Below are 26,866 nucleotides of genomic sequence, written 5' to 3' on the forward strand. Positions count from 1 at the left end.
AAATTGAGGCTCAGTAGTGTGTGTGGCCTCCACGTGCCTGTATGACCTCCCTACAATGCCTGGGCATGCTCCTGATGAGGTGGCGGTTGGTCTCCTGAGGGATCTCCTCCCAGACCTGGACTAAAGCATCCGCCAACTCCTGGACAGTCTGTGGTGCAACGTGACGTTGGTGGATGGAGCGAGACATGATGTCCCAGATGTGCTCAATTGGATTCAGGTCTGGGGAACGGGCGGGCCAGTCCATAGCATCAATGCCTTCCTCTTGCAGGAACTGCTGACACACTCCAGCCACATGAGGTCTAGCATTGTCTTGCATTAGGAGGAACTCAGGGCCAACTGCACCAGCATATGGTCTCACAAGGGGTCTGAGGATCTCATCTCGGTACCTAATGGCAGTCAGGCTACCTCTGGCGAGCACATGGAGGGCTGTGCGGCCCCCCAAAGAAATGCCACCCCACACCATGACTGACCCACCGCCAAACCAGTCATGCTGGAGGATGTTGCAGGCAGCAGAACGTTCTCCATGGCGTCTCCAGACTTTGTCACGTCTGTCACGTGCTCAGTGTGAACCTGCTTTCATCTGTGAAGAGCACAGGGCACCAGTGGCGAATTTGCCAATCTTGGTGTTCTCTGGCAAATGCCAAACGTCCTGCACGGTGTTGGGCTGTAAGCACAATCCCCACCTGTGGACGTCGGGCCCTCATACCACCCTCATGGAGTCTGTTTCTGACCGTTTGAGCAGACACATGCACATTTGTGGCCTGCTGGAGGTCATTTTGCAGGGCTCTGGCAGTGCTCCTCCTGCTCCTCCTTGCACAAAGGCGGAGGTAGCGGTCCTGCTGCTGGGTTGTTGGCCTCCTCCACGTCTCCTGATGTACTGGCCTGTCTCCTGGTAGCGCCTCCATGCTCTGGACTCTACGCTGACAGATACAGCAAACCTTCTTGCCACAGCTCGCATTGATGTGCCATCCTGGATGAGCTGCACTACCTGAGCCACTTGTGTGGGTTGTAGACTCCGTCTCATGCTACCACTAGAGTGAAAGCACCGCCAGCATTCAAAAGTGACCAAAACATCAGCCAGGAAGCATAAGAACTGAGAAGTGGTCTGTGGTCCCCACCTGCAGAACCACTCCTTTATTGGGGGTGTCTTGCTAATTGCCTATAATTTCCACCTATTGTCTATTCCATTTGCACAACAGCATGTGAAATTTATTGTCAATCAGTGTTGCTTCCTAAGTGGACAGTTTCATTTCACAGAAGTGTGATTGACTTGGAGTTACATTGTGTTGTTTAAGTGTTCCCTTTATTTTTGTTGAGCAGTGTATATATATATATATATTTATTTTTTCAGAACATTAACAATGTGTGTTCTCTTGTTTTGTACTGTTCTCTAGTTTTGACCCAATGATTCGTCTGACAAACAAAGAACTTTGTGTGCTGCAGGCCCAGGCATGGATCAAAGCTGGCAATACATTCAATGGCATCATCTTCACAGATGAATTAACCGTGGCCCTTGAGCAATTTGCTCAAAATTGTTACAGAAAAAAATGTGTCAGCAGAGTAAATAAACCTACAACACTTTTAACAGTACATTACTCTAATGAGACTCACCTTGCCTACGGTAGACCTACAGTCAGTGGCGACCCGTCATTCAGGGCAGGTGGGACTTTCTTGAGTAAGTCAGCTCCAAAATGCAGGTGTTTCAGCCTAGCTCAGTGCTTTCTGTGGTGGTGGGGCTAGCCAGCAGAAAATACAGAGCGTTGCGCCTGATTGGCTCAGTTTTCTGTCATGATTGGCTCAGTTTTATGTCACTCATGGGACAGAACCTCATCCCCAATTCTAAGGTTAGAGCTCGAAAATGTTAGCCTCTTGGGTTCTGCCATAGAGTTATATTAGAAGTGCCCATCCAAGAAGGATCAAGGTCATTGGCCACATATATAATTACATAAAATATCTTTATATCTGCAGTAGCTTTGATTGGACATCTTACTTTCAAGGTCTTAGCTAGCAGTCATCATCCGTTGTCATCAAGTAGACAATCTACTGGCAAATCCTTTTTAATCCTTGTCATTTGAAGAGAAATAATGAAAATAAATTATAGATAAGACATATCGGTGCTCATCAGCCATTGTACATAAAGATTACACAACAAGTTTGAAATCGCAAATTCAGTAATGAGTCATTTGGAAGGAATCAGTGGCTAACTTCAAGCGTTGCAAAGAAACCACTAACGTTAGCATGCGTTTCAATGGAGTGGCTGTGTTTTTTTAGATCCAGAGAATGACAGACTTTGATGACAAAGTTTGATGACAAAATTTGCCAACAAAGGACCACTGCGCCAGCTTCACAAGGTGAGTCCAAAAATGTATTGTATGCTGCTGCATAAATGATGTAATATGTAAGGGAGAAATGTATACAGTAGCTAAGAAATTAATACTAAGTGTATGTTGTGTAGTAAGCTGTTAGTAGCCCATGTGCCTCACCCTAGTCATTTGGTCTATTTTCACCAACGCGGTATTGTAAGCACATCGTTCATGGCCGGGTGGGTGCTTGTTTGGCTACTTTATTTTGTACAGCTTTGACAGTGCTACTGATAGTAGTTGTGGTGCTTGGCTTTGCACATGCACATTCAGCACACACAATATTCTATAATATAATTGTGTTTTTTGACAAATTAAAAGCTTATGTAACTAGTGTTAAATTACGTGTATGTTTTTTGACACCCCAAGACCCAAACGGCATTCAATGTGCCTCACCCTAATAATTTGGTATATATTTACCTCTTAATTTCACCTACTGTTTTAACTTGGTGGTGCACAAATAGCCTATAACCTGTTTTAGAGAAACGGAGTCATTGAATATTGTAAGAGCTTTCATTGTCTGTTTAGATGCCCCATTTATTTATCCTATGGTTCTGACGTGTACAGGGAGTACACTATAAGAACAGCCCATACCGCCCTAACAAATCCACAGATGATGCAATCTCTATTGCACTCCACACTGCCCTTTCCCACCTGGACAAAATGAACACCTATTTGAGAATGCTATTCATTGACTACAGCTCAGCGTTCAACACCATAGTGCCCTCAAAGCTCATCAATAAGCTAAGGACTATGGGACTAAACACCTCCCGCTGCAACTGGATCCTAGACTTCCTGACGGGCCGCCCCCAGGTGGTAAGGGTATGTAACAACACATCTGCCACGCTGATCCTCAACACAGGGGCCCCTCACGGGTGCGTGCTCAGTCTCTCCTGTACTCCCTGTTGACTCATGACTGCACAGCCAGGCACGACTCCAACACCATCATTAAGTTTGCAGATGACACAACAGTGGTAGGCCTGATCACCGACAACGACGAGACAGCCTATAGGGAGGAGGTCAGAGACCTGGCCGTGTGGTGCCAGGACAACAACAACCTCTCCCTCAAGGTGATCAAGACAAAGGAGATGATCATGGACTACAGGAAAGAGAGGACCAAGCACCCCCCCATTCTTATTGACAGGGCCACATCACCAACAAACTAACATGGTCCAAGCACACCAAGACAGTCGTGAAGAGGGCACGACAAGCCTATTCCCCCCAGGAGACTGAAAAGATTTGGTATGGGTCCTCAGATCCTCAAAAGGTTCTAGAGCTGCACCATCGAGAGCGTCCTGACTGGTTGCATCACTGCCTGGTATGGCAACTGCTCGGCCTCCGACCTCAAGGCACTACAGAGGGTAGTGCGTATGGCTCAGTATACCACTGGGGCAAAGCTTCCTGCCATCCAGGACCTCTACACCAGGCGGTGTCAGAGGAAGGCCCTAAAAATTGTCAAAGACTCCAGCCACCCTAGTCATAGACTGTTCTCTCTGCTACCGCACGGCAAGCGTTCCCGGAGTGGCAAGTCTAGGTCCAAGAGGCTTCTAAACAGCTTCTACCCCCAAGCCATAAGACTCCTGTACATCTAATCAAATGGTTACCCAGACTATTTGCATTGCCCCCCCTCCCCTCTTTTATACCGCTGCTACTCTCTGTGTTTTTCATCACTTTATTAACTCTATCTCCATGTACATAGTACCTCAACTAACCAGTGCCACCGCACATTGACTTTGGACCCGTACCCCCCTGTGTATAGTCTCGCTATTGTCATTTTACTGCTGCTCTTTAGTTCATTTTATTTTGTATTCTTACTCTTATTTTTTTTAAACTGCATTGTTGGTTAGGGGCTCGTAAGTTAGCATCTCACTGTAAGGTCTACACCTGTTGTATTCGGCGCATGTGACTAATTAAATTTGATTTGATGTTCTGAATTTGTCGCTGTACATTTCAAAAGTGCTAAACAAATAGTTATATTGACTACGTCCATCGTCGCTTGCTCATTAATGTCTTTATCAAAATTACGGATTGCCTCTTATCCGCTTGTCGTCCCCTTATGCCATAGTTTGTACAACTCAATTGTCAGTAGAAACCACATTTGTTTAAGCACGTCGGCCATATCAGCTATGTTTTTATGTGTAGTGGCTTTGCTGGCATGCATCCCACTTTTGCCACTGCCTACAGTATTTCAACAAATATTTTTTTCATCTCTACATGTAGGTCTCCTGATTTTAAACCCGATCGAACTTGTTTGGCATCAACTGAAAACATTTATCCGTAACTCTGCCAAGCCTACATGCAAAGATGAACTGGTGAAGGCCATCAAGTCGTTTTGGCTTGAGAAACTGACGATACAACAAAAAAAACCATAAAGATGTTGATGAACAAATACTATACATTATATGCTTTATCCAACATTTTGCGATTGCATGAGGTTTGGAGTTAGAAATGTTAAACTTTAGAGTACTTAATACATTGCAAATTGGGGGGATTTTTTTCACACCTAGCTGAGCTATCAGACTATCCTTTAGTAAATAAATTGAGGTATGAAGGGTCTATTTTCCTGCTCATAGCCCATCATGGAAGTGCGGAGTTCACAACCTGATACACTTGTGAAAAACAAGTGTTTGAAAACATGTTTTCAAAATGCCTCCAGCTGTCCATCACTACTGTAAATAACAACACAGCATTTACAGTGATGCAAATATATTATTGAATTCGATAAAAAAAATATCTGTTTTACTGACACATGTTGAATAATCCAATAATAATTGGTATGACACGGCTCTCAGAACTCATTAAGAGGCAGCTTCTAAATGAAAATACTTGCAGATCAATCAAATGTCCCTGTAGATGTCATTACATTTAGAGGATTGGAAGAGTCTAAATTAACCTCTCTGGGCGAGGTGGGACGCTTGTGTCCCACCCTAGTCAACAGCCAGTGGAATCGCGTGGCGCGAAATACAAATACCTCAAAAATGCTATAACTTCAATTTCTCAAACATATGACTATTTAACACCATTTTAAAGACAAGACTCTCATTAATCTAACCACATTGTCTGATTTCAAAAAGGCTTTACAGCGAAAGCAAAACATTAGATTATGTCAGGAGAGTACCCTGCCAAAAATAATCACACAGCCATTTTCAATGCAAGCATATATGTCACAAAAACCAAAACCACAGCTAATTGCAGCACTAACCTTTGATGATCTTCATCAGATGACACTCCTAGGACATTATGTTATACAATACATGCATGTTTTGTTCAATCAAGTTCATATTTATATCAAAAACCAGCTTTTTACATTAGCATGTGATGTTCAGAACTAGCATACCCACCCAAAACTTCCGGTGAATTTACTAAATTACTCATGATAAACGTTCACAAAAAACATAACAATTATTTTAAGAATTATAGATACAGAACTCCTTTATGCAACCGCGGTGTCAGATTTTAAAATAGCTTTTCGGCGAAAGCACATTTTGCAATATTCTGAGTACATAGCTCGGCCATCACGGCTAGCGTATAAAATAGCGATAATATTCCAACCGGGCGACGTTGTATTCATTCAAAGGCTGAAAGAAAAAAATGGAGAATTCTCGTGAAGCGCCTCTCAGTCTCACTGTCCACAGGCTGACCACTCACAAATTCTCCTGCTGTTCTTCGCCCAGAGACAGCAGACACCCCATTCCACTTTCTGGCGACTTCTGAGAGCCAATGGAAGCCTTAGAAAATGTTACGTTACAGCAGAGATGCTGTATTTTCGATAGAGATGCAACAGAATGACAAGAAATTGTCAGACAGGGCACTTCCTGTATGGAATCTTCTCAGGTTTTGGCCTGACATATGAGTTCTGTTATACTCACAGACACCATTCAAACAGTTTTAGAAACTTTAGAGTGTTTTCTATCCAAATATACTAATTATATGCATATTCTCGTTTCTGGGCAAGAGTAGTAACCAGTTTAAATCGGGTACGTTTTTTATCCAGCCGTGCAAATACTGCCCCCTAGCCCCAACAGGTTTTAATAGCTATGGGGCTTTTATACAATTATAATGCAGGGTTAATAATACATTTATATATTTGTAGGGGTTGATGCATTTTTCGTTAGGGCAAATCTGGTCTGTGATATTGAGTTAGAAATGTAAAATCTTACAGAAAATATCTAAGGGGATTTTATACAATTATAATGCAGGGTTCATAATAATAACTGTTGGATAACAGATCGGTTCTCACAAATCATTAAGAGGCGGCTTCAGGCTTCAATATAATCATTAATTCAGAGTGTTAAACCCACAGGTTTTAGGCCTGCAATAGGTTATAAAAATCCATCCCTTCTGGGAATGTTAAAAAGTCCAAAGGTTATGGGTGGAGTATTTTTTCTTATTATAATTGTTTTTGTTAATTAATGTATTTATTGTTTTAGGGGGTATCACAATTTTCTTAAACCAATTTTGGTCTTTAATGCAGGGCCGACAGACAAGTTCATTACTTTTTCCCTTTTCCACATGCCTCTTTCATATTTGCTGTAATGCTGCAATTAGTTGGTTGCAATTTTGGGTAGAGCAAACATTTCCATATATTTGTGCTAGCTGCATGTGTGACATAACGATATCATAAATAGAACTGGTGGAGTTATACCTTTTTAAAACATTTTATCGAAAAATAATGTTTTTGTTAATCAATTAAGTATATTTGAGTTTGACCACAACATTTGTTGTATTATTTATTCTGTCTTTTCTGGTGGATTGAACTAAAATTGCAACCAACTTTCTATGGCTTGCTTAAAAAATTACGATATTTTGGAGATGATTTTGTTTTCAAATAACCGAAAGTGAGCAGTTGTAATCTCAATAAGGGAGAAAAGGCCATTCTTGAGCATGGGGTGAGACATTCTAACTAATTTGCTAGAGAACCAGTTCGGATTTAAGTATAACTTGTGTCTGACTGACGCCTTTAGTGAGAGGTCTAATGCTTTTCTATTTAAAAATTTCTGCCCTACGAATTCATATTCATTATATAAATAGGACTTTTTAACTTTGTCTGGCTTGCCATTCCAAATAAATTTGAATATTATTTTCTCATATAATGTAGGCAAAACCATGAGCAAATAGGTAAGCTGTGATATGACTAAAGAGTTAATCAGGGTGATTTTTTCCACAAATATACAGTTATTTTCCTTTCCATGGTAGCAACATTAACAATTTTTGCTAACTTTCTATTAAAATTGAGTGAGATAATTTCCTTCTTTTTCGGGATATGTATACCGAGTATGTCCACATCCCTGTCAGTCAATTTTATTGGTAAACTACACGGTAATGTAAAAGTTATATTTTTTTGTGATCCAATACCTAATATAGTCATTTTAAAAAATCAAGCTTGCAACACACATCTGATTATTCATTACGAATAGGATTTATATTATTTATTTTGTTTACATTCTTCATTGTGACCACAATGTCACAAATAATTAAACACACACAACATGAGCAGATTAAGTTGGTCAAAACAGTCAAAACATTTCTTTATTAAAGACTATCAGAAAGAATGTTGGTACTTACAGTTGAATATGGAAGTTTACATACACCTTAGGCAAATATATTTAAACTAAGTTTTCACAATTCCTGACATTTAATCCTTGTAAAAATTCCCTGTCTTAAATCAGTAAGGATCACCACTTTCTTTTAAGAATGTGAAATGTCAGAATAATAGTAGAGAGAATTATTTATTTCAGCTTTAATTTATTTCATCACATTCCCAGTGGGTCAGAAGTTTACATACACTCAATTAGTATTTGGTAGCATTGCCTTTAAATTGTTTAACTAGGGTCAAACATTTCGGGTAGCCTTCCACAAGCTTCCCACAATAAGTTGGGTGAATTTTGGCCCATTCCTCCTGACAGAGCTGGTGTAACTGAGTCAGGTTTGTAGGCCTCCTTGATCGCAAAAGCTTTTTCAGTTCTGCCCACAAATTTTCTATAGGATTGAGGTCAGGTCTTTGTGATGGCCATTCCAATACCTTGACTTTGTTGGCCTTAAGCCACTTGCCCACAACTTTGGAAGTATGCTTGGGGTCAATGTCCATTTCGAAGACCCATTTGCGACCAAGCTTTAACTTCCTGACTGATGTCTTGAGATGTTGCTTCAAAATAGCCACATAATTTTCCTACCTCATGATGCCATCTATTATGTGAAGTCCACCAGTCCCTCCTGCAGCAAAGCACCCCCACAACATGATGCTGCCATCCCTGTGCTTCACGGTTGGGATGGTGTTCTTCAGCTTGCAAGCCTCCCCCTTTTTCCTCCAAACATAACGATGGTCATTATGGCCAAACAGTGATATTTCTGTTTCATCAGACCAGAGGACATTTCTCCAAAAAGTACAATCTTTGTCCCCATGTGCAGTTGCAAACCAGCTTTTTTTATGGTGGTTTTGGAGCAGTGGCTTCTTCCTTGCTGAGCGGCCTTTTAGGTTAGCTTGATATAGGACTCGTTTTACTGTGGATATAGATACTTTTGTACCTGTTTCCTCCAGCATCTTCACAAGGTCCTTTGCTGTTGTTATGGGTATGATATGCACTTTTCTCATCAAAGTACGTTCATTTCCTGAGCGGTATGACAGCTGCGTGGTCCCATGGTGTTTATACTTGCGTACTATTGTTTGTACAGATGAACGTGGTACCTTCAGGTTTTGGAAATTGCTACCAAGGATGAACCAGACTTGTGGAGTTCTACAATTTTTTTCTGAGATCTTGGCTGATTTCTTTTGATTTTCCCATGATGTCATTCAAAGAACCACTGAGTTTGAAGGTAAGCCTTGAAATACATCCACAGGCGCACCTCCAATTGACTCAAATGACGTCAATTGGCCTATCAGAAGCTTCTAAAGCTGTTTAAAGGCACAGTCAACTTAGTGTATGTAAACTTCTGACCTACTGGAATTGTGATACAGTGAATTATAAGTGAAATATCTGTCTGTAAACAATTGCTGAAAAAATTACTTGTGTCATGCACAAAGTAGATGTCCTAACCAACTTGCCAAAAATATAGTTTGTTAACAAGGAATTTGTGGAGTGGTTGAAAAACGAGTTTTAATGACTCTAACCTAAGTGTATGCAAACTTCCGACTTCAACTGTATTTATTTTGATCCAAAGCCATCAATGAGGGAGTCACTCAGCTTTATGCTGACAGATTCTCACTGGACTTTCTTTCATTACATTTCTTCTTCACATCAGGAAAGAAGGACTTCGTGTTTCAGAAACTCACTTTACTGTATATAGAGGGGCTATCACTCTTTCACACTGGTAAATAAATCCAGTTGGTTACTTAGAATTATTTACTTCTGTTTTCAGAGTGAGAGAAACCAAAAGCCCACCATGCCTAAATCATCAGTCCACATGTCAAGTGTAATTCCCCCATTGTATTTACCCAAGTCTCTCTCAACGCCAGGACCACTGCCAGCATTTTTTTTTTTGCCTGATGCAAGGACTCTAGTGCCGAAGAATAGAGACTCTCAGACTGAAAACAACTCCATTAATTTACGAAAAGATAGTCAATTCGTGCAACAGTTTAGACTACCGATAGATCAGCCTTCTAACTCCCCCTTGTGATAGTATGGTGCAATGACAGAACAACGCAATCTGCCACCATCTACCACAAACGGTCGAGGCATAAGCTCAAAACTTTTAAAGGAAGAACCATTGTACTTACTGTTACATTCCCTGATTATCTGTTTCGCTAGTAAGGAGTTGATAATCTCCTGTACCGCCACGTACGCTGCAAGCGGAATTTTGTATTGTCTCACAAACGTAGGAGCTGCTCCGGGTGGTGTAGGAATACGCAGCACATGAATACCCGTAACCCCGTAATCCTTCAAGTCTGTCGACCAGATATCCCTGTTTGTTAAGTCCCACAACTGTTGTCGTTCAGTGTCATTGACAAGTGCGTCTGCCTCCGTCATTAGTACCTGTAAATGGAAATCAGGATATGGTTCAGTGATATCGAACAAGTCTTCATCAGTTAGTGACGGCTTGTCAGTGGTGAGGTGATTCACCTGCTGTTGCCTCATCAGTGTGTACTTCCAATGTAGAAGAAGATGACGATGGAGTATATCGACATGTTATAGCGATTGCCTTTGACGGACAAGTAAAAATCGCCTCTCCCTCAGCACATGGGTCTAGGGAGGAAGGAAGTGACCCAATCGCAGGAACAACCAGCTCAAAATCATGGAAGGACTAATCGATCAGTGTTCCTAACTGAGTGTGCTGAGGAATGAACTGGGGCATGCTTAAACCACCTGACCAAGTCCTAAATCTTTCTCAGATTATTACCAATCACACAAGTTATGACTCCAAACACCCAGAAAAGGCTACTCTCCTCAATGTTATCCTCACAAATAATCCTGATAGGTATCAATTTGGTGTTTTCTGTAATGACTTTAGTGATCATTGTTTTACAGCCTGTGTTCGTAATGGCTGCTCAGTGAAACGACCAATCCTGATTTGTCATAGACGTTTGCTAAAAAAAACTTTATTGAGCAAGCCTTCCTTCATGACCTGGCCTCTGTAAATTGTTATAGATTCACCAAGCCCCTCTGTCGAAGATGCTTGGACCTTCTTTTTTGATATTTTCAGTGGTATTGCTAACAAACACGCCCCCATAAAGAAAATGAGAATTAAAAACCGGTTCAGCCCCTGGTTCGACTGTGATCTTGCAGAGTTACTCCACCTCAAGAATTGCATTTGGCAAAAGGCTCGGTACACGCATACTCAGGTTGACTAGCTCTCATTTAGGCAAATGATTAATAAGTGCACTCAGGCTATCCGGAAGGCCAAAGTTAGTTACTTTAAGGAGCAGTTCTCTCTCTGTGGGTCTAACCCCAAGAAGTTCTGGAAAACAGTTCAAAACCTGGAGAATAAACCCTCCTCCTGACAGCTGCCCATGTCCCTTAAAGTTGATGATGTGGTTGTTACTGGCAAGAAGCACATGGCTGAGCTTTTTAATCTCCACTTCATTAAGTCAGGATTTCTATTTGACTCAGCCATGCCTCCTTGCCAGTCCAACATTTTCTCATCTCCCATCCCTTCTAATGCAACTAGCCCCGATGCTCCTCCCTCTTTTTTCCCTGCTCCGCTGCAAAGTTTCTCTCTGCAGGCGGTCAATGAGTCCGAGGTGATAAAGGAGCTCCTTAACTTGACCACATAAAACCATCTGGGTCAGATGGTTTAGAACCTTTCTTCTTTAAGATTGCTGCCCCTATAATCACCAAGCCTATCTCTGACCTTTTTTAACCTGTCTCTCCTCTCTGGGCAGATTCCCATTGCTTGGAAGGCAGCCACGGTTCATCCTCTATTTAAAGGGGGAGATCAAGCTGATCCTAACTGTTATTGGCCTATTTCTATTTTGCCCTGTTTATCAAAAGTGTTGGAAAAACTTGTTAAAAATCAACTGACTGGCTTTCTTGATGTCTATAGTATTCTCTCTGGTATGCAATGGTTTCTGCTCAGGTTATGGATGTGACACTGCAACCTTAAAGGTCCTCAATGATGTCACCATTGCCCTTGATTCTAAGCAATGTTGTGCTGCTATTTTTATTGACTTGGCCAAAGCTTTGATACGGTAAACCATTCCATTCTTGTGGGCCGGCCAAGGAGTATTGGTGTCTCTGAGGGCTCTTTGGCCTGGTTTGCTAACTACCTCTCTCAAAGAGTGCAGTGTATAAAATCAGAACATCTGCTGTCTCAGCCACTGCCTGTCACCAAGGGTGTACCCCAAGGCTCGATCCTAGGCCCACGCTCTTCTCAATTTACATCAACAACATAGCTTGGGCAGTAGGAAGCTCTCCCATCCATTTATATGCAGATGATACAGTCCCTCCCCGGATTTTGAGTTAAATGTTCTACAACAAAGCATTCTTGGTGTCCAGCAAGCTTTCTCTGCCCTTAACCTTATTCTGAACACCTCCAACACTGAGGTAATGTGGTTTGGTAAGAAGAATGCCCCTCTCCCCACAGGTGTGATTACTACCTCTGAGGGTTTAGAGCTTGAGGTAGCCACCTCATACAAGTACTTGGGAGTATGGCTAAATGGTACACTGTCCTTCTCTCAGCACATATCAAAACTATAGGCTAAAGTTAAATCTAGACTTGGTTTCCTCTATCGTAATCACTCCTCTTTCACCCCAGCTGCCAAACTAACCCTGATTCAGATGACCATCCTACCCATGCTAGATTACGGAGACGTAATTTATAGTTCGGCAGGTAATGGTGCTCTCGAGCGGCTAGATGTTCTTTACCATTCGGCCATCAGATTTGCCACCAATGCTCCTTATAGGACACATCACTGCACTCTATACTCTTCTGTAAACTGGTCATTTCTGTATAGCCGTTACAAGACCCACTGGTTGATGCTTATTTATAAAACTCTCTTAGGTCTCACTTCCCCCTATCTGAGATATCTACTGCAACCCTCAACCTCCACATACAACTGTCACGCCTTGATCTGTTTCACTTGTTCCTGTGATTGTCTCCACCCCCTCCAGGTATCGCTTATTTTCCCCAGTGTATTTATCCCTGTGTTTCCTGTCTCTCTGTGCCAGTTCGTCTTGTATGTTTAGTCAAGTCAACCAGCGTGTTTTTCCTGTACTCCTTTGCTATTCTCCTTTTTCTAGTCCTCCCTGTTTTGACACTTGCCTGTTTCTGGATTCTGTACCCACCTGCCTGACCATTCTGCCTGCCTTGACCATGAGCCTGTTTGCCACTGTGTACCTCCTGGACTCTGATCTGGTTTTGACCTTTTTGCCTGTCCACGACCATTCTCTTGCCTACTCCTTTGGATTATTACACATTGTAAGACTCCAACCATCTGCCTTCTGTGTCTGCATCTGGGTCTCGCCTTGTGCCTTGATAACAACACCCGTTCTGCCAAGTCACATTCTGTTAAAGGTTCCCAAAGCACACACATCCCTGGGTCACTCGTCTTTTCCGTTCGGTGCAGCTAGCGACTGGAACAAGCTGCAACAAACACTCAAACTGGACAGTTTTATCTCAATCTCTTCATTCAAAGACTCAATCATGGACACTATTACTGACAGTTGTGGCTGCTTTGCATGATGTATTGTTGTCTATACCTTCTTGCCCTTTGTGCTGTTGTCTGTGCCCAAGAATGTTTGTACCCTGTTTTGTGCTACTACCATGTTGTCCTGCTACCATGTTGTGTTGCTACCATGTTGTGTTGCTACCATGCTGTGTTGTTATGTGTTGCTGCCATATTATGTTGTCTCCCTTGTCGTGATGTGTTTTCTTGTCCTATATTTTTAATCCCAGCCCCCGTCCCTGCAGGAGGCCTTTTGCCTTTTGGTAGGCCGACATTGTAAATAAGAATTTGTTCTTAACTGACATGTCTAGTTAAATAAAGTTTAAATAACATAAATACAAATAAAATCAGATTCTGCACCGAGAGGTAAGTGGATCTAGCGTTTAGCTCCAACAGCGGGTTACCGTTGATAGTTGCCCCAAGTCGAATAGTCGCGGAGAGGGTTAGAAGAACGTAGCAGTGCCTTCCATTCGGTAGCCGGGTGACAGGTTCAGTCTTACAGAAACCTCTGTGGTTCTTGCAGGTATCACCACGGTGGACTTAGTTTCCCTTGGCCAGCTTCAGGAATAGTATGCCAGGACGTCATCTGCACAGGGTCAAAAGAAAAGGCATGCTTAACTGGCTGACGCCGAAGACCACAGAACTTGGTTTATAGTATCGAGTTTAACACCCAATCTCCCCAAAATGTCCACTCCCACATAGACGGTATGTGTGAGGTTCGCAACAACCAGTAGGTAGTGAGTAACTTCCTTGGGGCCAATGCGGAGTGATAGCGCACACACCCCTAACATTTTCGGAACAAGGGGTTGGCAGTTAGCCTCTTTTGAAATGTTGTTGAACATTTCCCAAATTGATTGCTGAGTATGCCAGTATGGCTTCCTCAACCATTGTGCTGCTTAGGCACACGCTGCCTATCAGTGGAGGACGGTATGTGTTGGCTGAAGATTCACCGATGTGACACATGAAAACCTCATGTTTGGTTAACTTTCGAGTTGAACTTGTCACACTGTCATCTGCCACTAATGGCGGACTAATGACCAAGTTCACCAGAGATTTGTCTGTTGATGTCGTCGTTCCTTCATCATTGCATAATGTATTGCAGGTAGCCTTCCATGAAGGCGGTGGTGTCAGTGGAGGTGGCATGATTATTTGTGACCATACTTGGTTGTTTTTCCAATCCATTTGTGGTACCAAACTGTCTATTAAATCTACCCCAATCAGTATCTGCTCAGTGTCAATGCTAGTCACGTACACAGTGTGGATAAGTGACATGCTCTGGAAGTTCAGTTTTAGTAGGAGACGCCTGGTGAGAAGCAGGGTAGCCTGAGTGAAACCTCAAAGTTTAGTGTCGCATTGTTCCGTTTTTAACCGTTTTGCTGGGTCTACCGTCCTTTTGAGTTCATCCAGCAAAGTTTGAGATATAAGGGAAATTGTTGAACCTGAATCGATCAGCGCATCACTGGTTAAGCAGTCCTCTAAGACTATTTAAGTTATGGCCTGTCTGAGATTTCTTTTTTAGTCATATCACCAACAAAGTGGAGTGGGTGTTCACAACGGTGTGGTGTGTTATCTGTGTCAATTGTCAAGACAGACTGGTGTACTTCGTGATCAAGTGGGTCCTCTATCGGAGTTTAAGTGGAATTTGCTATTGCGATGTTGCTTACCTTGTGCGTCGCAACATTTGTGTCTGAATCTATAGTCAAAATCAGTGGGCTTGTTTCTTGATCAAGCGGACCCTGGATAGGGTCTTGAGTGAGAGCGGGGGTAATTTGATCCTTTACGTCCTCGGTATTAGTGTTAATTTCGGCGGACATGTTCTCCGGCAATTCCAAGCCTACTTTTCTTTTTCCTCTTTCTCAAAATGTTTTTGCTTCTGTACTTCTCTTAGCAGAACATCGGTCTATGATTTGGTGGTCATTGAACCCTTTGTCAACCTTATTACCCTTGTGTCCTGACCTTTGTGTGGGTTGGGTGCAGGAACGTAGCGGCCAGGTCGATCGTTGCAGTACTGTTTAGTTGCCGACGTTATTTTTACTGCGGTGGTTACTGTTTTAGATACTGCTTTTGTTCATCATCACTCACCGCTCCTATCCCTGATGCCGCAACCTCTTACTGGAGTGAGTGCTCCTGCTCAATATTGAAAACCGAGATGTCAGGTCTCTTAGCGTGGCTCACTTTTGATGCCTCAAAAGCTGTGCTCGCTGGCACTCTAAGTTCTGAGATTGGCAAACCAACATGGGTTGTAGGGCCCAAGTAGTTAATGAAGTCGGGAGACATGTTGGACAGAAACATTTGTTTGAATGGTGGTAGCTCTTCCATTCCTGTTTCAGTGAGTAAGCTGAACAAAGCCTATGATAGTATGCTTGTGGGTGTTCATTACAAGCTTTATTGACAGTGTTAGCCAGCGAGCTGTCGTCTTTGCGAGTGTCAGAACATCTTAATTCTATTTTCAAAGCCGTGGCAAGTTTAGCATAGTCGTTTTGCACGTGTTGCTGTTATAAACGGATAAACCTTGTCACGTGTCTGTTCGCTTCAACAGGTAAAGCCTGTCAGTACCCAATAGCATTCGGGTAGCCATCCAGTGTCATTTGGCTTCCCTGTAACGGGGTCAAAGGTGCGGAAGTTCTTGATGATTTTATCAAGGTGTTCCGCACCAAGTGCGCAGGGAAGGTTTGTTTCATCCTGAGGGGAAATATCCGGTAACTTGTCATGTAGTCCTGAACAGAACTACAGAATTGATTTTCCTTCCATTTGCTCTTGAAGATGCTTCTTTGAAGAAAGGCTAGCCAGCCAATGGTTCCCCAGTGGGGTGATGAGAGTCACATAACACAGTGGTTTGAGCAGAGTAACAGGATAGTCCTACTTAAATTCATACTTTGAAGATACTTTACTTAGGACAGCTAATCAGCCGTACCAGTTCAAACCACTTTAAACGTGGAGCTGCAGCTTCACACTTTTCTGGTCTAATGTGTTTTTTCTTAACCCATTACTTATACCTTTTGCTTGAAAGGGGCGGTTATACATGCTGTTTCACACCCTGACCTTACTCCGGGGCGGTGATTACTCACTATGCAAAGTTATGAAAAATGATTATCTCTTGTAGCATCTCAAGTCACATCCCTCTTTCAACAAAAACACTTTCATCCTTGGAAACTGTAGTGAGTATAATTTCCAAGTTAAAGTATTTCCTTTCTAACATTTTTAATGGCATTCCGAAATAACAAACAAAATGATCTTAGTGTCTTATAGATTGCCTCTGACCATTCCCCACGTTCTATGTTAGAAATATTGTTCCAGTATTTGCTTTTGAACGTGTTATAGTTTCAGAGGGAAAAAGTCTGAGGCAACGCACATTCCTTTGGTGAATCTAGAGAGCGCAAGCCTGGATCGTCTCCCTTGATTTAACCTCTATGGGACCCCTTCCCGTTCTCATCCCGGTAACGGGATTGCTTGACAAGATAGCAAAAATCTAATAATTACAATTTCTCAAACAATCAATTATTTTACACCATTTGAAAGGTAAACATCTCCTTAATCCAACGACATTGTCCGATTTCAAAGAGGCTTTACGGCAAAAGCATAAAGTTAGATTATGTTAGGACAGTACATAGACAAAAAATTACACACAGCCATTTTCAATGCAAGGACAGGCGTCAACAAAAGCAGAAAACCAGCTAAAATTGTGCACAAACCTTGACAATCTTCATCAGATGACACTCCTAGGACATTATGTTAGACAATACATGCATTTTTTGTTCTATCAAGTTCATATTTATATCCAAAAACAGCATTTTCCATTGGCGCGTGACGTTCAGAAAATGTATTTCCCCCAAAACTTCCGATGAATCAGCACTACAATTTACAAAAATACTCGTCATAAACGTTGATAAAATATTAAACTGTTATTCAAAGAATTATAGGTAAACATCTCCTCAATGCAACCGCATTGACAGATTTCAAAAGAACTTTACTGGGAAAGCACACTTTGCTGAGTACTGTGCTCAGAAAAATACACTACGCAATACAGATAGCCGCCATTTTGGAGTCATCTAAATGCATAAATAGCATTAGAAATATTCACTTACCTTTAACCTCTTACATCTAGATGTTCCGCTCGCGGAACACCTGCTCCAATATCCAATGATGGGCGTGGCGCGAAATACAAATTCCTCTAAAATCCGAAAACTTCAATTTTTCAAACATATGACTATTTTACACCATTTTAAAGACAAGACTCTCGTTAATCTAACCACACTGTCCGATTTCAAAAAGGCTTTACAGCGAAAGCAAAACATTAGATTATGTCAGCAGAGTACCCAGCCAGAAATAATCAGACACCCATTTTTCAAGCTAGCATATAATGTCACAAAAACCCAGAAGACAGCTAAATGCAGCACTAACCTTTGATGATCTTCATCAGATGACACACCTAGGACATTATGTTATACAATACATGCATGTTTTGTTCAATCAAGTTCATATTTATATCAAAAAACAGCTTTTTACATTAGCATGTGACGTTCAGAACTAGCATACCCCCCGCAAACTTCCGGGGAATTTACTAACAATTTACTAAATTACTCACGATAAACGTTCACAAAAAGCATAACAATTATTTTAAGAATTATAGATAGATAACTCCTCTATGCACTCGATATGTCCGATTTTAAAATAGCTTTTTGGTGAAAGCACATTTTGCAATGTGAAGTACATAGCCCAGCCATCACGGGCTAGCTATTTAGACACCCGGCAAGTTTAGTCTTCACCAAAATCAGATTTACTATAAGAAAAATGGTCTTACCTTTCCTGTTCTTCGTCAGAATGCACTCCCAGGACTTCTACTTCAATAACAAATGTTGGTTTGGTCCCAAATAATCCATCGTTATATCCAAACAGCAGCGTTTTGTTAGTGCGTTCTAGACACTATCCGAAATGGTAAATCAGGGTCGCGCGCATGGCGCATTTCGTGACAAAAAATGTCTAAATATTCCATTATCGTACTTCGAAGCATGTCAACCGCTGTTTAAAATCAATTTTTATGCAATTTATCTCGTAACAAAGCGATAATATTCCGACCGGGAATCTGCGTTTCGGTAAATAGAGGGAAAAACAGAAAGGCGGGGGCGGCCAGTGCACGAGCATGAAGCCCTTTGTCCTCTGATAGACCACTTAGCAAAAGCGCTCGTGTGTTTCAGCCAGGGCTTTGAATTACGTCATTCAGGTTTTTCCCGGGCTCTGAGAGCCCATTGGAGCCGTAGGAAGTGTCACGTAACAGCAGAGATCCTTTGTAATGAATAGAGATGACAAAGAAGGGCAAGAAATGGTCAGACAGGGTACTTCCTGTACAGAATCTTCTGACGTTTTGGCCTGCCAAATGAGTTCTGTTATACTCACAGACACCATTCAAACAGTTTTAGAAACTTCAGAGTGTTTTCTATCCAAATACTAATAATATGCATATTCTAGTTTCTGGGCCAGAGTAGTAACCTGTTTAAATTGGGTACATTTTTCATCCGGCTGTGAAAATACTGCCCCCTAGCCCAGACAGGTTAAAACCGGACATGAGTTTTTAATCCCCACTTGAGTCATTTATATAACACAAAGATGATGCATATGTTTTGTATACTGTCTGTAGGGCTACATTATACTTATATAGATTTTCTATATCAATATAAGTTTACCCTTTATTTGCCTATGCATAATATCTAGTCCACAAGAGATATGGGGGGGGGGGGGGGTTGTGACAGTCTTAATTTGGTATTTCTGGGACAAACGCTGTATTGTAAGCACAAAAATAATCTGGTTTAGCCTAGAAAAACAGCAGGAGGAAATAATTTCTTCCAACTCATTAGCATACATTTTTTTATTATGCAGAGAAAAGTAACATAATTAGTTCCTTTGGTGCAAAACTAGAAAACTAGGAGTGGAGGTACTAGAGTTAATGTCCCACATCTTCAGTAAACAGAGAAAGGACTATGACTTCTTTTGAGGCATGTGCTCTATGCACACAACAGGAGATTCAATGACACATCTAAATAAACAAGAATGCTTAACTTTATATAAGTCAGATCTTTGGGAATTTGGCTAATTTAACAACTTAATTCCGGCAGCCCACAGGAGAGATGGATATGTGTCTCTAACTCTGTGTTCTAGTGAAACATATTACATCAACTTAACAACTCTCCCAAGAACACAATATACAGAGCTTCAGGCTCCTTAGTGGGCAATCATTGTAACCCACAGTGACTTCTTCTTAGACTTAGTTTTGTTCCATTCAGATAAGTTATTATGTTTGGCAGCCTTATTGCACCAGATTGCATCAAATCCAGTGGAGGCTGCTGAGGAGAGGTTTAAAAAAAATATGGTTTCCATGTGGTTGATACCATTCCATTGACTCTATTCCAGCCATTACTATGAGCCGTCCTCCACTCAGCAGCCTCCACTGATCAAATCCTTTTATGTCATTCACTCCTTTTTACCCGTCGGAGGCTATTGGAATGAGAATGTTATTGCTGTTTAACTTTGATTAACTTCTCTTTGTAAAGCTGCCATTGTCCCCATTACTTTCTATCAAGGCTGCAGCCAACTGCAAAAAATATAAGCCCAAAAGATAAATCAACTTATCTGAATCATTCCATGTTGCACTGTATATTAACAGTACAATGTCCCATACTATATATACTGAACAGCCTCAATTTGTCAGGGCATGGACTCTACAAGTTGTTGAAAGCATTCCACAGGGTTGCTGGCCCATGTTGACTCAAATGCTTCCCACAGTTGTGTCAAGACGGCTGGATGTCCTTTGAGAGGTGGACCATTCTTGATACACATGGGAAACTGTTGAGAAAAACCCAGCAGCGTTGCATTTCTTGACACTCTCAAACTGGTGTGCCTGGCACCTACTACCGTACCCTATTCAAAGGCACTTACATATTTAGTCTTGTCCATTCACCCTCAGAATGGCACACGTACAAAATCAATGTCCCAATTGTCTCAAGCCTTAACAATCCTTTTAACCTGTCTCCTCCCCTTCACCTACGCTGATTGAAGTGGATTTATGAAGTGCATCAATAAGGGATCATAGCTTTCATCTGGATTCACCTGGTCAGTCTATGTCATAGAAAGAGCTGTTCTTAACGTTTTTGTACACTGTATATCCCAGTGTATATCCATGATACACAATGGTTACACCAACAACAGCACTACATATACAGTGCATTCGGAAAGTATTCAGACCCCTTCACTTTTTCCACATTTTGTTACATTACAACCTTATTCTAAAATGAATTAACCTTTTCATACGTGAGATCCAAATATCTCTAACGGTTGCCCCAGCGTGAGTTTTTTTACGCAGCTGATGTTAGAACGTTCTCTCCATTCCAGAATGTGATTGTTACGCAACAGTACATTTAATCCGTGCTGCCGTCAAACCAAGGCAAGCAGCCTGTTTTTATTTATAGGCTGTTTTCAACTTGTCAATTTCAAATGATTTTCTAAGTTTTTATTTTCTAAGAACAGTTTCAATTGAGGTGTGTTCCGCCTCCTCATTCATTCACATAAAAATAGTCCTTTTTACTTTTGCGGACAATACATTTTTTTTTAACATTTCTGACCTGTACAAAATTACCCAAGCACTTTCCAATTGTTTGTGCAGTTAAAGTCTGCAGACATTTGCACATCTCCCGTTAGAACAGGATCTGCACACACATGTTCACATTTTCCGTCTATTGCCCGCATCGCAGTCATTGTTGTTTTCATTACCAATAATAACTTCGTAAATGTGTGCGTTTCTATCAAAGTAAGTGCCTTATTACGTTATAATAGTTTCTGTATGTTGTGTTATGTCGTTTCTACTGTAGCTCACTGTATGTATGGAGCATAACATATTTGTGTATATTCCTTATAACCGCGGACACGCAAAGTAACGTTACTCATTTCATAAACTTAATGGTGTTATATTCAATCGCGCTTATGTAGCTAGCTACATTCTTCTATTAGCTCTGTAAAACAATGCTAATTGAGTCAGATAAGTATTAGCTTGTGTTGTGTTTTGAAGCTGACCTGGCCTTAAGACTCCCAAGTGGCGCAGCTGCCTAAGGCACAGCGTCTCAGTGCTAGAGGCGTCGCTATAGACACCCTGGTTCAAATCTAGGCTGTGTTTCTATCAAAGTAAGTGCCTTATTACGTTATAATACTTTCTGTATGTCATGATATGCTGTTTTTACTGTAGCTCACTGTATGTATGGAGCATATGTAACCGATGTGAAATGGCTAGTTAGTTAGCGGTGGTGCGCGCTAATAGCATTTCAATCGGTGACGTCACTCGCTCTGAGACTTGAAGTAGGGTTTCCCCTTGCGTTGCAAGAGCCGCGGCTTTTGTGGCGCGATGGGTAACGATGCTTCGCGGGGTGTCAGTTGTTGATGTGTGCAAGGGTCCCTGGTTCGAGCCCGGGTTGGGGCGAAGAGAGGGACGGAACCTACACTGTTACATTGATGCTGTTGACCCGGATCATTGGTTGCTGCGGAAAAGGAGGAGGTCAAAGGGGGGGGGAGTGTAACCGATGTGAAATGGCTAGTTAGTTAGCGGTGGTGCGCGCTAATAGCATTTCAATCGGTGACGTCACTCGCTCTGAGACTTGAAGTAGGGTTTCCCCTTGCGTTGCAAGAGCCGTGGCTTTTGTGGCGCGATGGGTAATGATGCTTTGTGGGGTATCAGTTGTTGATGTGTGCAAGGGTCCCTGGTTCGAGCCCGGGTTGGGGCGAAGAGAGGGACGGAACCTACACTGTTACACATAATATATTTGTGTATATTCCTTATAACCTCGGACACGCTAAGTAGCGTTACAAATTTCATCAACTTTATGGTGTTATATTCAATCGTGCTTATGTAGCTAGCTACATTCTTCTATTAGCTCTGTAAAACAATGCTAATTGAGTCATAAGTATTAGCTTGTGTTGTATTTTGAAGCTACCCTGGACTTATGACTCCCAAGTGGCGAAGTGCTCTAAGGCACAGCATTTCAGTGCTAGAGGTGTCACTACAGACACCCTAGTTCAAATCTAGGCTGCGTTTCTATCAAAGTGCCTTATTACATTATAATAGTTTTTGCATGTGAACTGTACGTCCAATTACAAAAAAATATTTTGTTTCGTAATCATCTCACCTGTTAGTTGGTGGTGAACTATGTGGCCATTGAGGGCAGCAGTGTCGACCAGATGGAAAAATATGGTCATTTTCCGACTGCATTCCACGAAGCTGTTTATCATGTCCGCCTCATCCACTGCCCCCATTTTGAGGTTATAGTCAAGCACAGTCTGGTTAGATTTTTCTCTCTCTCATCAGGTGGTCCATCTTCCCTGTGGCCGACATGGTTGCTGTATGGACAGTGGAGAGGACATGGATGTCTGGTTTGTCATGCCACTTTACTGCCAGCTGTTAACCATTCTCCATGAACTCTACCTCCACTCTCTGCATCTGAATGCCGGCATCCCCTTCCTGTTCAACCTGACTGTGCCACAGGCCCCTGTACTGATGGAGAGCAGATGCTGGAAGAGTGTGGGACTGCTGTAACAATTGTCCACATACAAAGTGTGTCCCTTGCTGAGATGAGGAGCCAGCATGGTGTGGTATGTCAGTGATGGACCCTGTGTAAACAATAATGTCTTGGACAAATCCTGTCTTCACATCGCACATGATAAAGAACTTGACCCAAAACCTGTACCTTATGGAGGGAATATATTGATGGAACGCCAGCCTACCTTTCCATAACATCAGGGACTCATCAATGCATTGGTCCTTTTATGGCACAAAAACCTGACCAAATGCTGATGTCAGGCTGGTAAGAACATTTTGTATAACGGTTCATTTAGGATGGCAGTAGCATTGTTGATGAAATGCAGGCATCGCAGCAGAACTAGGAAGCGGTCTTGGGAAAAGAAGGGAGTTGCAAACATAAGATCTGTGCTCCAGTATTCTCTTACGGTGTTCTTCTTTAATATCCCCATGAGAAGGACTGTCACTAGGAAGGTATACCTTTCCCTAATTGTGGTTGTCACCTATTTAGCGCGTTTCCCACTCACTCCTGGCTCTCTTCTCCTGTAACTCCAAGGCATAGTGATTGGTCTTCTCTACTATGTCTCCCACCAGCTCCTCTGTCAGAAACAACTTGAAGCACAATGCCTCAGATGGAAATGGCAAGGGGCGTTGCACTCCAGACTGGGACTCATCAAAGCAAACAGCAGGGCCAGGAGGGGTGAAATGGCTGGTGGCCTTCCAGATATTACAGAACTCCTGTACTTCATCCACTGTCAGTCTGCTTCCATCACCACCAGCATCTTCAAAGGGACCTGGGACTTTGTCAGTGGACAAGGAGTCCTCAGATTCAGGGTTCTCAATGGCTACAAGGTTGGGGGGCAGCTCCTCACTGTCACAATCTGATTCCTGACTTTCATACTCAGACTCATTGTCAGAATTAAAAAATTCTCCAGAATTCCTGCATTTGTGAGTTGTCTCCTTTTGAGAGACATTGCTAATGCTACAGCTTATCTCACTAGCTACATACATAAACATACATAAACAACAACACTGAATGGCTCAGAGTGGGAGTAAGGGTTACATGATTGACTGCAGGCACCCGCCATTTGTAGCAATAAATCACAATCAGAAAATGTTTGTGGTAATTATTTATATATTTACTGTTTTACTCACGTTTTCACATGCATGATTTGACAATAGTATTCCGATTCTTGCATAGATTTTAATGGCCACATACTTTTTTTGAAGGTTGTACTGATTATGATGAGCTAACCTAATTCCAGCTATGTGTGGAGCCATGCTTGTTGACATACAATGCATTCTGGGTGTCACGTAATCATCTGTCGGACCAGAGATGTTATAACAAAATGAGGTGAGTAAGGATTCACAAATCTTAGAACTTTTTTGAGATACTATAAAACAGACCAAACTCATCATGTCTTCTCTTATTATCTTTGGTTTCTGTGAGAGAAAAAAGCATACATTTCTAAATATTTTTTAATTTTTTATTGATTAACAATAAATAATTGTTTTACTCATTTATTTCGATCAATGGTGAGCTCACCCGTGATGTGATTAATTATAATAGTAATTGCTATTAGCTAATTCATATTGTAGTTTATGTCAGCCGAGAGTTATAAAAATGTAGCCTCCATTTTTTCGGTTTGGATGGTCTGAATAGTTTCAGAATGGACTGCCTACATATCTTGATAAGTATTGTTAGTGTTGGCTGGCTGCATGTGTAAACTTTCTCAAAGTGTTGTATTACAGTGGGTAATTGGGAGGCTAAAACCTTTCCTCCTCAGCTTTCATTTATATTCATTAAGTGTGATAAAGTAATTATTACAGTAATTATTATTTATGTAAGGATGTAATTATCTGAGTACATCAATACAAGGGAACCAGTGTTTCGGGGTTCTCACAGTATCTTGGTTTATTGACTCTTCTGCTTTCATGAGCCCCTTTTGTTTTTGTAAAGAATAGAATGTTTACAGTTGGTAATAACAATGTAAATGCCTCACATACAAATGTGAATGAACCTTGACTCTGTTGCCTACTTTTAGTAACACAGAAAATGTAAATCAATACAACATCCTGTACAAAATGAGTGTATGATTTAACCTATGGACCTGGTTAATAACGCTTCAGTGTCTGTATTTTGTTTACAGACTAAATGTATAGAATATAACTTTGCATTAATGTAAAAATTCCCTATTTATGACCTTAATCCACATAAACAAACATTTTAAGAAATCACATAACACTCCTACTGTTGTTAGACAGTACAGACTTATCGCAGCAAAAATGGCCTTACTGAAGAAGTCAGTGACTTTCAACGTGGCAGCGTCATAGGAGGCCACCTTTCCAACAAATTTCAGCTCTGCTAGAGATGCGGCAGTTAAATGTAAGTGCTGTTATTGTGACGTGGAAATGTCTAAGAGCAACAATGGCTCAGCCGTGAAATGGTAGGCCACACAAGTTCACAGAACAGGACTGCAGAGTGCTGAAGCGCGTAAAAATCATCTGTCCTCAGTTGCAACACTCCCTACCTCATACAAAATGCCTCTGGAAGCAATGTCAGCACAAAAACTGTTCGTAGGGAGCGTCATGAAATGGGTATCTATGACCGAGCAGCCGCACACAACCCTAAGCTTACCATGCACATTGCGAAGCGTCGGCTGGAGTGGTGTAAAGTTCACCGACATTGGACTCTGGAGCAGTGGAAATGTGTTCTCTGGAGTGATGAATCACGCTTCACCATCTGGCATGCCAGTGGGCATGGGATGCCATCTGGGATGCCAGTAGAATGACAGGAGAACGCTACCTGCCCGAATGTATAGTGCCAACTGTAAAGTTTGGTGGAGGAGGAATATTGATGTGAGGCTGTTTTTCATGGTTCGGGCTAGGCCCCTTATTTCCGGTGAAGGGAAATCTTAATAATGCTACAGCATACAATGATATTCTAGATGATTCTGTGCTTCCAACTTTGTTGCAACAGTTTGGGGAATGCCCTTTCTTGTTTCAGCATGACAATGCCCTCGTGCACAAAGCGAGGTCCATACAGAAATGGTTTGTCGAGATCGATGTGGAAGAACTTGACTGACCTGCATAGACCCCTGACCTCAACCCCATTGAACACCTTTGGGATTAATTGGAACGCCGACTGCGAGCCAGCCTAATCGCCCAACATCAGTGCCGCCCTCACTAATGCTCTTGTGGCTGAATGGATGCAAGTCCCCGCAGCAATGTTCCAACATCTAGTGGACTGCCTTCCCAGAAGAGTGGAGGCTGTTTTTGCAGCAAAGGGGGAAAGGGGACCAACTCCATATTAATGCCCATGATTTTGGAGTGAGATGTTTGACGTACAGGTGTCCACATACTTTTGGTCATGTAGTGTAAATTGAACACCCTCCCCCCTCATAGAATAAACTCAACATAATGCTTATGACCACAAATTACAATAGCTGTAGCGACCCTGTGTTTATAAACGTGCATATCTACTTTGCTTTTGTGGCACAGTCAATGCCATGCAGGACTACGGACCAGAAGGTTGAGGGTTCGCCGACCACCACAGAGGAGCTCACTCCCCTTGCCTGTTTCATTACTTCACTATCAGAGCCAGCCGGTTGCAGACAATGATCAGCTAGGGGGAAATCAGATTTTAAATGTTTTGATGCTATATTTATGCTATATTTATACATTGATGCTATATTAAACCTTCACATAATATATGCAACAAATTTTCCACCAACAGGTTTCTATGTCAATGCACCACACAACCATTAAAAAAAACATTGGCGACATGCGGATATTCTAACATCTACATGAAAACATTTCAAGGTTTCCTTTAGGAAAATATGGCACTGGACAACG

Source organism: Salmo trutta, chromosome 3 (genome assembly GCF_901001165.1).
Source record: "Salmo trutta chromosome 3, fSalTru1.1, whole genome shotgun sequence".
Classification (NCBI taxonomy): Eukaryota; Metazoa; Chordata; class Actinopteri; order Salmoniformes; family Salmonidae; genus Salmo; species Salmo trutta.